Source organism: Pteronotus mesoamericanus, unplaced genomic scaffold (assembly GCF_021234165.1).
Source record: "Pteronotus mesoamericanus isolate MK-2021 breed Mesoamerican mustached bat unplaced genomic scaffold, CSHL_Meso_final contig_180, whole genome shotgun sequence".
Lineage (NCBI taxonomy): Eukaryota > Metazoa > Chordata > Mammalia > Chiroptera > Mormoopidae > Pteronotus > Pteronotus mesoamericanus.
The window spans coordinates 1,328,682-1,340,770 of record NW_026555076.1 but is presented as its reverse complement, the minus strand read 5'-3'; the positions used below and the strand labels follow the sequence as shown (position 1 = coordinate 1,340,770).

At 41.4% G+C, this 12,089-nt stretch overlaps 1 protein-coding gene and 1 pseudogene across 1 annotated transcript in view; both read left to right on the top strand.

Moving 5' to 3' along the window:
* Positions 1-12,089, top strand: part of IGFBP7 (insulin like growth factor binding protein 7) — a 70,397-nt gene that overhangs the window by 12,702 nt on the left and 45,606 nt on the right. The window lies entirely within an intron of this gene.
* Positions 2,716-4,407, top strand: LOC129065537 (ferritin heavy chain-like; annotated as a pseudogene).

Here is a 12,089-nt window from a genome sequence, read left to right as displayed (position 1 = left end):
GGGAGAGCATTTTAATATTCTCACAAGCCGAAATGCAGCTGGCTCCAATCTCCCTGTTCTTTCATGTTGTTTTTCTTGAAGAAAGGATATCTCCAGCTTTTTTTGGAGGCTTGTCCTTTTCCCTGAGTGGGCCAGTGGTCAAGTGATTGAATTGGGAAAGCGTTAGATCTAACATCTGTTCTGCTCTCCTCTGGCCTGACCCCAAGCAAGGGAGAGAATTTTATCAAGACATAGATCTCCTGAACATTGAGAAGGTTTTAAAAGAGACCACACAGAAATGAGGCTTTAGGAATTTGTCAGGGGGAGCCTGAGCCGACAGGCTGCAAAGCCTGCTCCTCCTCCCTGTGAGCTTTCAGAGCTTTTAGAGAACAGAAATCCAAAACTGAATTTCAATAGCAGCTGCAGCAATTACTTTGCAATCCCCCCCACCCCCACCACCCGCCCCAAACCTTAGGAAGCCGTAGAGCCTGTGATAGAAAATGAAATGCTTAGGCAACAGTGCCACTCTGAGTTAGAGAAGGCTGGTTGAGGGGATCCATGCAGCGAGGCTGCTTATTAGAGATGCTCAGCCCAGCTGGAGAGGGCAGGCTGGGGCAAAGATCAAGATGCTACCGAGTTTTGGCAGGCCAGGGCTGCGGAGCTAGAAGCCACTCTCCACTCAGGTGTGCGTCAGATGCCAGCTGCAGGGCTGGAGGGAGAAACTGATCTGCGAGGCTCTTTCTGTACCACGGAGCCTTTGGTTCACTAGAAGATAACTGTCAGGGCAGGAGCAGGCTGTTCAGGACCAGTCATGATGCGGAAAAGTTAGCGGCCTCCTGCCTCACCTCCGCCTCATCGGAGTCCTCTTGCTCTTCGCCTGCTCTGCCTGGCCTATCATGGCACGCTGCCCCTTCTTTCTGTCTAACTGAGCACAAATGTGCTTTTCCTTTTCCACCCCCAACCTTTTCTCAGTTACAGGGCTTGGCCAGCAACTTGATAAATGGTGAGTGCTGCTCAATCCGCTCCCCCCATTTCATCCCTGAACTCGTGAGCTACCTCTGGCATTCCCCCCGAACTTGGTGTGCCACCCCTAAGAGGCAGCCAGTGCAGTCCATGTCATCCAGCAAATGATTGTCCTTTCTTCCCTTGATGCTACTTTGGGATGAAGTTTTTACAGGTGTCTTAGGATCCTAATCTACTCTACACATCAGCCTAAAACCTATGGACCCTTTTCCAGTCCAGGGGTTGGGGGAGACAGCCACAACCCGTGGCATGAAAAACATTGTTATCTAGCACATAGTGAAGTCTCAGCGAGTGCTGTTTCATTTCCATTTTTATTGTTACTAGCTTATAAACCCTGCATTCATAAGAGCCTTGATTGTGATATGTTGATGTCTTACATAATATTGCCTTATGTATCTCCAGGTTAGACCTGAAACCTGTATTTAGGTCCATGCAAACAAAATGACAGGATAATATTCTTATAACAAATCCCTAGAAACTTCCATCTAGCTCTTGTTCTTGCTCTTCAGGGATTCCAGGACAAGGAGTCCTGTTCCATCTTGGAGAGACCTCAGGGTCCAAACGCAGACAGTCACACAAGAATCACCCTGGGTGCTGGCCAGAGGGTTCGCTTTGCTTTACAGCATGGAATATTTCCACCTTCAAGTTCAGAGTCATACACACGATTTTCCAATGACACCTTTTAGGTATGTAGGACACTTTGGATTCAAAGGGCACTCAAATTCAGTAATTATTGGTCTCTTTCTGCCCTACATATATAAGAAATATTTTAGTGTTTTGTTGGTTGGTTCATTAAAAGAAAACTTTGGAGATATTGGCTTAAAGAGGAATGTGAACCAAAATCACAGAGTTTGGCACAGAAAGAGTATGATTAATGTTTATTAGGTATTAGATATTATCCTTGACTTTTAAGGGTTATTGGTGCAAATAATAAGACTCTTTGCTTGCAATTTATGTCTCTCTTCTTTGGCTTTCATGTGTATCCTCATCTTAGCAGGAACTCATTTAAAAAATCAAAACTTTTAACTATAAATTGACATATTTAGAATCAGGAAGGTATCCACTAAGGTTGGTTCTTGGCACCTATCAGAAAAGTGATAACATCCACCCCCAGCATAAGGTGGAGACAAGTAATGAAGCTGAGCAGAGTAGATATGAGAGTCTGGATAACTTTTCAGATCCACCAAGATTAGTAATTTTAAGTGAAATTGACAGAATATTGGGACTACCACCTCTCTATGCACTATGTACTCTATTACCTCCTAAACCAGAGGTTCTTGACTTTGGCTGGACATCAGAATTACCAGGGGAGTTTGGCAAAATTCCAATGTCTGAGTTCCACTCCAAGATTCTGACATCACGGATGTGCTTGTGACCTGGACAGCAGGACTTTTAAAAGCTTCCCGGATGGCTTAATGTCCAGGCCAAGTTCAGGGCATTGTTCTAAAAAGACTTCAAGTGACTTTGGAGGTGCATCTTTTCCATGGGATAATTATCATACTGATAGGCCAATTTTTGCTTAGTTTATCCAGTATCTAGTGTTTTTCAGCAAGATGAATTTTCAGAATGTCTCTAATACACCATAGGGAGTAGAAACCCTGGAAAACATGATCACTTGATAGAGTGCAAGGAGCATAGTGGTTTGGCGGCTTCTTATCCTCATGACTATTTCACTGCCGTTACCTGAATTAGATATAATGTTTCTACATCCATCACTATTGTTGGTATTAATAGAAGTTTGAGTACCACAATACTTTAAGAAAAGCATTCACCTAAAGCCACAACAATCTAATTTTTCATACTTACCTGGCAGGAGAGATACCATGATCAACAATCTAATCTTTCGGTTATGTTACTAGAATGTAAGTTCCATGAGCCCAGTGCTTTTATCTGTTTTGTTGAACAGCCAGTGTCTAAATAGTCCTTGGGATGTAGTAGGTACTCAATACACACGTGTTGAATAAGTGAACAAAGAAGAGTGGGTTACAGAGTCTTCCCGAGAGTCGCTGCAGTTTCCTGCTTCAACAGTGCATGAATGGAACCTGGCGCTTGATCCCCATCCAGCCAGCTATCCAGATCCGTCCTTCTGCCACCTCCTCACAGGGCCCTTGGATCGCCATAAGGCCCCTGCCACTGCTCCTCCACCATGAAGCTGCCCCCCCTCAGCCACCCATCGTGACCACCATGTCCGCCTCAGAGGGGCACCAGAATTACCACCAGGACTCAGAGGCCACCATCAGTCCAGAGCTCTATGCTTCCTAAGTCTACCTGTCCATGTCTTACTTCTTTGACTGCAATGATGTGGCTTCGAAGAACTTTGCCAGATATTTTCTTCACCACTTCTTGAGGAGGAGGAACATGCTGAGAAACTGATGAAGCTACAGAACCAACGAGGTAGCCACATCTTCTTTCAGGATATCAAGGAACCAGGCCGTGATGACTGGGAGCATGGACTGAATGCAGTGGAGTGTGCATTACACATGGAAACAAGTGTGAATCAGCGACTACTGGACTTGCACAAACTGGCCACTGAAAAAAATGACTCTCATTTGTGTGATGTCATGGAGACTTACTACTTCCTGTATGAACAGGTGAAATCCATCAAAGAACTGGGTGACCGTGTAACTAATTTGCGCAGGTTGGAGGCCTCTGAGACTGGCATGGCAGAGTATCTCTTTGACAAGCACACTCTGGGAGACAGTACAGAGAGCTAAGCCTTAGGAAGGCTATCCATAGCCACAGGAGACGTCCCTGGTCACCGAAGCAGTATGTGCATGTTGGAGTTACCTTTACCTTTTTTATAACTTGTACCAAATCATCCACTTATGTCTTTCATTGGTACCATTCCTTCAAATGAAGTAATTTGGCAACTCTCCTCCCAAAAAGAGTGGATTACCATATGCCCCATTGGAAAGGGGAACCTGGTGGAAGCCCTCCTCTCTCTCTGTTGTTACCCACTCTGGGATCTCTAATAAGGAGAGACCACTCTGTCCAGCTTATAGGCCCCCCACTGTGGAGGAAACTGAAAGCCAACAGCCTCTAAGTAATGCCTGAACAAAGCTTATCTAGTACACATATTTTCTCTAGGACACATCCTAGTCTTTTTTTCCCCCTTAGGAACACTAGACAGCACTTCCACACTACATTTGGGGACCATTTTAAACAGCAAGATCACCAACAGCAAGCACATAAATGCAAAAAAAAAAAAAAGTGGCATTAGGCAGACTGTGAAAGGGACACCTGTTTGCAGCACAGAGCTGAAGCAAGAAGGCGGAGTGTTGCCTGGTCCCTCAGCTGGGACCTGAAATATTTTGCCACTCTGTGCATATCCAAGAATGATTTTATTTAGGGGTTACGAACAAATTTTAGCAAATAGGTGGATTCGCAAAGACAGAATCTGTGAATAATGAGGATCAGTTGTGTTAGAAGTGGTCCGATCAGTGACAAGCATTAGAGAACTACCAGGATTTCTGAGGGTGGGAAGCATGCATGAGATATGTTTCCTTTGAATGCCCCAAACGTAGTTCTACATATTCAACATAGTTCTAGGCACAGAGTGGGTGCTTAGTAGATCATTTTTTGATTTGATCCAATTTAATAAACACAAGTGCTATTCCTGCCCAGACTGTCTCCATGAGGAGCCTCTGTTTTTGCCTTGTACCACCTGCTAGCAGGATGCCTACTCCACAGGTGTTAGTGAGAAGTGTAGATTTTCCTAAGTTTCCACCGGGGCAACGGTAAGGTCCCTCCCATTTCTCCCTCCAATCCTCCCGCCAGCTACAGCCTCCTGCGTGGCCCTTTCCTCACACAGAGCCAGCCTGCCCTTCCCTTTGCCCGTGACCACGCCTCTCATGTCCCTCCACGTTTATGCCTAGCAATTAGTCTCTGTCCAGGCTCCTCCAAGCACACCCATCATGTAGCTCAGGAAACAAAGGTTACCTGGATTCTCACTATCATTAGAAGTGGAAAATTATGATTCCCTGTCGCTCATGTCAAGTGCTCGCTTTTTGTAAACGCTGTGCTCGGTGCCATAAGGAAAGTTGCAGTGATGAGACATACAATGCCCCTTCTCTATGGAGCCACAAACCTGTGGTCCATCTGGTGCTTTCTGAAGCATGGGAAGACAGAAGAGGTGATAGACTAACATAAAAGAGCCCCGTGTAAGTCAAGTCAACAGAAATGCGTACAAACGAAGAATGCACGCACATATGTACACCCTTAAACTATTTTTAATCATTGGAAGCATGTATTTTCAGTGCAGTTTTACTGGAAGGGAGAAATGAGCTATGATACATTCACATTTGTGGCCTATGAATACCTTATAGTTTAATTATAGACTACATGAGCTTATAAATAATGTAACTATGACTAGATGTATAGTATATAAATAAATGAATTAGTTATTACTTTGCCCAAAGTGACATTCTGGAGTGGAAATGAATGAATTTGTTTTGTTTGCTCAGAATTGAGCTAAGGATAGAATATTGATCCAAAAGAATCTTAAAGGTTGTATTTAACTTGGTAAACACTAAGGAAAAACTATGCAGTAAATTCATTTTCCACTTCTTAGTTCCCTGCAAATGCATAAAAGCAAAATTTTAAATTGGCACAATGACCTATTGAGACAATGAGGATATTATTTTGCAGTTAGTAATCCATTGTCGTATGTTTAGCTGTCTGGACAAACCACAATGAGTTTTAAATTCTAGACTTACATCTCCTTGTTAATTAATTTCAGCTGCCATGCAAGCATAGGAATATGTTTTGAGGGAATATGAGCTAATTTAACCTCCCTTTCAATAAAGATATTTTTTTGTTATTGGAGAAAAACGTAAACATTGAAATTTGTAGAAATCATTGAAATCAAAGACAATCATTAATATTTTCACTGTACCCCCTCCATGTTTTATTGTTTTTTATTCTAGTGTTTTGCTAGGCACATATAATTGATAGTGCTTTTCATATCTTTTTAGACATCTTGTTTTTAACTTATAAATATTTTCTATGTGCTTAAAATATTTTATAAATATCATTTATAATGCTGCATAATCACCTGAATGAACCATGATTTACTACCATTTTTCTCTGTCACAAATAACCTTTAAATACACATCTTAGGACATAAAGATCTTATTTCTTCAGCATTATTTCTTTAGAATAGGTCCCAAATTGGAATTACTGATTCAAAATTATGAACATATTTTTAAATCTATATATGTAGACATTAGTGATTCCATTTTAAAAATTAGCCTCTTCTAAATAATTTAGGCACACTTTCTTCAGAAAACACAAAGCCAATGTAAAGCATTCCAATATGCAGTTGAAATTACTTTTTAAATTATCTTCAGACTTGGATTATACTCGTGATTGTCCCTCCCCAATGACGTAGAGACTATTGAGAGTAGTATTTCACCCAAGTTCCTATTTATGAAATTTGTAATGACTGGCAAAAAAAAACAAAAGCCCTACCAATTGTCTACTTTGCATCCAGGATTGCCAGGCATCAGGAGTAGTCCAGATCAGCTACAACTCTTCCAGCAAGACCAAATAGGCTGTATGTTTGTTAGCATGCTTTTCTTTTGTTAGAGTCCATTTTGCCGATAAAATATTTCAACATAATAGGGAAATGGAAAAAATATGCCTTTGTACATCATTGCATTGGGGCTCGTAAAAAGCACGTGCATCCCTGGTAGAGTAGCTCAAATACATCTGCTAATGGCAGCCACCTACATGAAATGTGAATGGTAGAAATTTTGTGAAATTTGGAGGTTTGTCTTTAGTAGTTTTTCACAGCAGGAAAAACAATGGGCTTCACAACTGTATTTGACCACAGTCAAATACCCATACAGTTGATTGCCAGCGTCTCCATGCACAACACGGAGACCACGGCTTGACCGCTGGTTTCGCCTCAGTGGGATGTGCTGGGATGCTCCAGCTCTCAGGGCGCCCCTCTGGCCCGCTCTGCTCCTTAAAACGGGAAAGGAATTCTGCTCACAGCCTTTTACTGCATGTGTCTTCGGGTCTTTAAAGAGGTCGACAAAGCCTTGTTTCTCTTTTCCTCAGATCCTTTAATCTCCAGCACATTCAGCAACAATAGTTCTTTGTTAGGCAGTTATTCCCCCTAATGCATTAACTAGACCGTGCCGAGGATATATTTATAAAGTGAGGAAAGTGCATGTGATTTTTCTGGCAGAATTTTTCCCATATTTAACCAGGAGATAGGAATACAACAATGCCTTAAATTAACATAGCACAGTATAGTTTATAAAAATGTTCACATACTTTCATGCGTATATCACCTTTTTAATCCTCACAAGAATTCTGTGTTGTTGTAAGTATTAGCCCCACATTATATAATCAGCAGTCAAGATGTAGTGCGCTTGAGGGCCCAAGCAGAGCCCTGAATAATGGGAATCAAGTGAAGCGAGAGCAGATCTGAGGTGAGCTGCTGTGAACACAGGTACACACGCGCGCACACACAGGTGTGCTCCCATTTGAAGCATAGGAAGCTAAAATTGAGTTTCAGAGCCAGCTAAACATGAGGTTCCTTATTCCAATTCTCTCTCTCTCTCTTTTTTAATCCTCACCCAGGGACATCCTTTCATTGCTTTTAGAGAGAGAAAGGTGGGGGAGACAGAGAAATATCAATGCGAGAGAAACATGGATTGGTTGCCTCTCACATGCACTTGAACTGGGCATCAGACCCACCACCTGGGTTTGTACCCTGACCAGGAATTGAACCTGCAACCCTTCCACCTATGGGATGACATTTCAACAAACTGAGCCACACTAGCCAGGGCCTCATTCCAATTCTTGGTTTTTATTTTTTATTTTTTTATTGTTTGTGCTATCACAGTTGTCCCAGTTTTCACCCCCTTTGCTCCCTAAGTCCACCCTCGACTTCCATAGTCAATCCCCACACTGTTGTCCATGTTCATGGGTCCTTCTTATATGTCCCTGGATTTCAGTCTCCATTCCTAAGTTTGTGTCTCCTTCATTAAATTTCCTCTATTGTTAATATGCTACATCTTCACAATCTCCAGTTACTCTGATTATAACCAATGTATGGAATGCATATGCTTGTGCTTGTTTTGTTAAACCAGGTAGATGTATTTGAGGAAAAATATCCAGAGAATCTAAAGATGTTGTTTTAGTAAATTAACGTAACTTAAATTCAAGGTTTGGGTAATGGCAGTTGTCTAATATAGCATGATAAAATCATTCTCCAAGTGCCTATGATTAACTTGGTTAATTACAGATGGCCCAGCTCCCAAAGGGCACACATAGCTTTGCTCAATAAAATAACCAATGTGACATAAATTTTCTGAGTAAAATGCAAAATAAGTTAGAGAATCAGATAAATTTCTGCTTTCATATATCTTTTCTAAGTATCAAACATACTGAAGAGTATAAAAGAACTTAATGAAAAACAAATTTTTAATCAATTTGAATAAAATTGAGTTTTGAGGACAATTCAGTGTGTGTGTGTGTGTGTGTGTGTGTGTGTGTGTGTGTGTATGTTTCATCTCTGTGAAATGAGAATGTGACCCACTGCAAAGTCCTTACAACCAATGGGGTGTGCCAAAGAACTGGGAAGCCTAACTTCAGACACTGCCTAGGAAAGCAGGCAATAATGTTTCTCATGGAAGCTTGACACTAACCTCAGACTCAGGAAATTCTTGGGCAAAGAGGTAAAGAAACATTTCTCAGCAATCAGTCATGTAATTTAGTTTGTAGGTAGTTTGTATTATATTTTAGTTTATAAAGACTTTTAGGTATGTCTTCACCTGATGTGAAAGTGCTACTCTGTACTAGTTCCTTCAGCTTCGAAGGAGGTGGATGAATTTGGGGGAAGGAAAAAGAAGAATGATCACCCAAAGACAACAGCTATTCTATCAGTAAGGAATGTGTTTGGCTACAAGTGATAGGAAACCTGGCTACAGTGGCTCACCCAACAAGAAGTAAAAAGGATTTCCAGTTGTCCTTAGCTGTCTGAGGAGGATTGATCCCAGGAACCCCTTATATAAAACACTGTAATATTTGCATATAACTTATGCACATCCCTCCATATACTTTAAATCAACCCTAAGTTATTTACAATACCTACTACAATGTAAATGCTATGTAGATAGTTGTTATACTGTATTACTTAGGGAATAATGACAAGAAAAAAGTCTATACATGTTTAGTACAGACTTGGTCATCGTAAGCCTAACTACATGATACAGATCAGCCACAACATTAACATTTTTTTTAAATACAGAGTCTAGCACAAATAATGCCTCTTTTTTATTAAAAAATCTTATTACAAAATCATAAGCATGTAATTCTGTAACACAGTAATATCACACTCAAGCCCTGGCTGGTGTGGCTCAGTGGACTGAGCTCCAGCCTGCGAACAAAGGGTCCATGGTTCAGTTCCCAGTCAGGGCACATGCCTCAGTTGTGGGCCAGGTCCCAGTAGAGGGTGCATAGTGGCAACCACACATTAACATTTCTCTGCCTCTTTTTCTCCCTTCCCCTCTGTCTAAACATAAAATAAAATTTAAAAATCTTTTCAAAAAATATCACACTCAAGTACACCATATAACATTTTAGGTGAAATGTTCAAATTAAAACTATAAATTATTACACACATATTATTACCCTACCAACCACACTCAAGCAGGCGTTACTTCTGCCAGATCCCTGTACTTTACTCTGCAACTGGTTGAATCTGCAGGTGCAGAACCCACAGATATGGAGGGCCAACTGTACATGCCTGCAGAAAAAGAAGTCCAGGTGTAGACACTTCTGGTGTGGGTTTAACCACCCAACAATGCTGTCCAAAGCCCAATCCTAATGGTCAGAAGTAGGGTGCTGCACCTCCCACTGCTGAGTCCTAAGTCAAAGCGGTTTGAAGGAACAGGGAAAAGGGTTGTTCCAGTCGTATGTCCAAAATTATCAGATGAGAAAACTTAGAAGCTCTCCTCTCAGCAAATGTCTGCCTAATCTCACTGGCCAGAAATGGTCACTTAGCCACCCCAAGTAGCAAGAAAGACTGAGGGGGAGGAAGGGGGTTAGGCAGCATCAGCCTACCCGCAGTGTCTGCCGTAGCTGGGCAGCAGTTTCTGGTTTTAGTTACATTTCAGGAACGGGTGCTGCAGGCATTTTAAAGGATGACTGGAAGTTCAGTGTCAGAATCCACAGACCCCTTCAGACTAGTAATCAATCACTTTTGAAAACCAGATGATAAAGTAGATCATGGCTGGGGGGGGGGAATGAGACAAACTTTGTAGCAAAATATGCCATGCCCAAAATTCAGGGGGAAGAGAGAAGTCCTTTCTAAAAAATGTTGAAGATCGTCACAGACACCATTTTGAAAGGAATGATATTTCACTCTTTAACACTTTCCTTTGCAGAAGTGATGGTCAACACATTTGAGAGTTCCTGCCTGATTTGCTTTACTATGTGAAAAAGAATCATTTGAAATTAATTCAAACAATAAGAAAAAATATTTTGTTTGTATGCAGATATGTACTGGAAAACAAGCATGCTTTGATTTTCATTAATAGTGTAAAGATAAGCTTCAATTCACCCTCAGGTCTAAGTATGCTGAATTTCTAATAGTAATGTTTTTATGCTTATTTAAGTCATACATATTACAGAGATTAATGGTTAGGACAATAAGGAGTTCAAATCCCCACCCTCCCATTTACTAAATGCATGTCCTTGGGCAAGTTACTTAACTTCTCCAAACCTTGGTTCTGTCATCTGTAAAGTGGGGACCATAATGCCTACTTTGCAGGGTTGGTAATAGGACTAACTCTGTATGAGGCTTCAAGCACAGTGCCTGTCGGTCACACGGGAGGGGCTCAGTCTGGTCATTGCCCTCATCATAAGTCGCAGTTCTAAAGCTTCTAGAACTGTCATACCATTGTATTTTACCTTTGTTCTTCCCTCTTTTTTGTCTTTCTGCAAAGATACTGAGAGATGTGATGAGCAGGGCTGGAAGCAGAAACTCAGTGGTAGCAGTTGTTTTTGGGGATTGTATGAAGAAAATGAAGGCTATTTTTGCCCAGACTAGTCCAGGACCTCTCTGTTTTTATGTATTTATAATTTATACCTGCCTTCTTCCAACATGGTGTATGAGGTAGTTTATATTACCACACTCTTCAAGTAATAAACACTAAACTTAGAAGAAAAGAGAGTCCTGACTGTGCACTGACTAAATGTGTGATTGTGAACCCATTGCTTAGTCTCTCTGAACCCTGCATTTCCTCACCTGCCAAATGGAGCTAGCAGGACCTGTATACAAGGCTGCAGGTAGGGTTATGGGAAATAAACGAGGTCATGGGTTTGAAAGCCCTTTGTAACTGTAAGCACTATATGAATGCAAGATTTTTTTATCTTTGATTTCACTGATCATTATAACAATCGCTTTCAAATATGTCCAATTAGTTAACTACATTGTGTACCTCTGTGTCAAATGTTTACTTTTTAATAGGCCACCCCTATATACCTGAACCATGTACTTCCCTTACTTCAAACCACTACCACCAAGTAGTGCCCAGAGACTACATACGGTATAATGTGAGCCTGAACCAAGCATAATTAGTAAGGAAAACTGCTACAACAAATTCATACAGGGCAAAAGATAAAGCACTTTAAAATCAGTGTCCATTTGAGGTAGACTGCACTGTACTTGGGTAATCAAGAGCTGGCAGTAGCCTGCCATCTAGAAGCTCATGTTGCATATTGACCTGGAGAGGTATTAGTCCAGGTAACGATGGCAACTTTTATGTTAACCATCAATCACTTTAATGAGTACAAGAAAGCACCCTACCACCCTTCCAGAAACAGGAGTTAAAATGACGCATTCATTAGTTGAATACGTGCATGTTTTCCATGTGTCAGGTGCTCTAGTGGAGCCATGGGCATGGAACACACACTCGTCTCCAGGAGTCACAGATTAATCCTGGGGCCTTGGCAGCAGCAGAGATTGATAATCTCTCTGAATTCAATCTTGTCATAAAAATAGAGCCACCAGAAGGATGGTTTCCAGGGCTGGGGAAGGGAGGAATGGGGAATTATTTAATGAATATAGA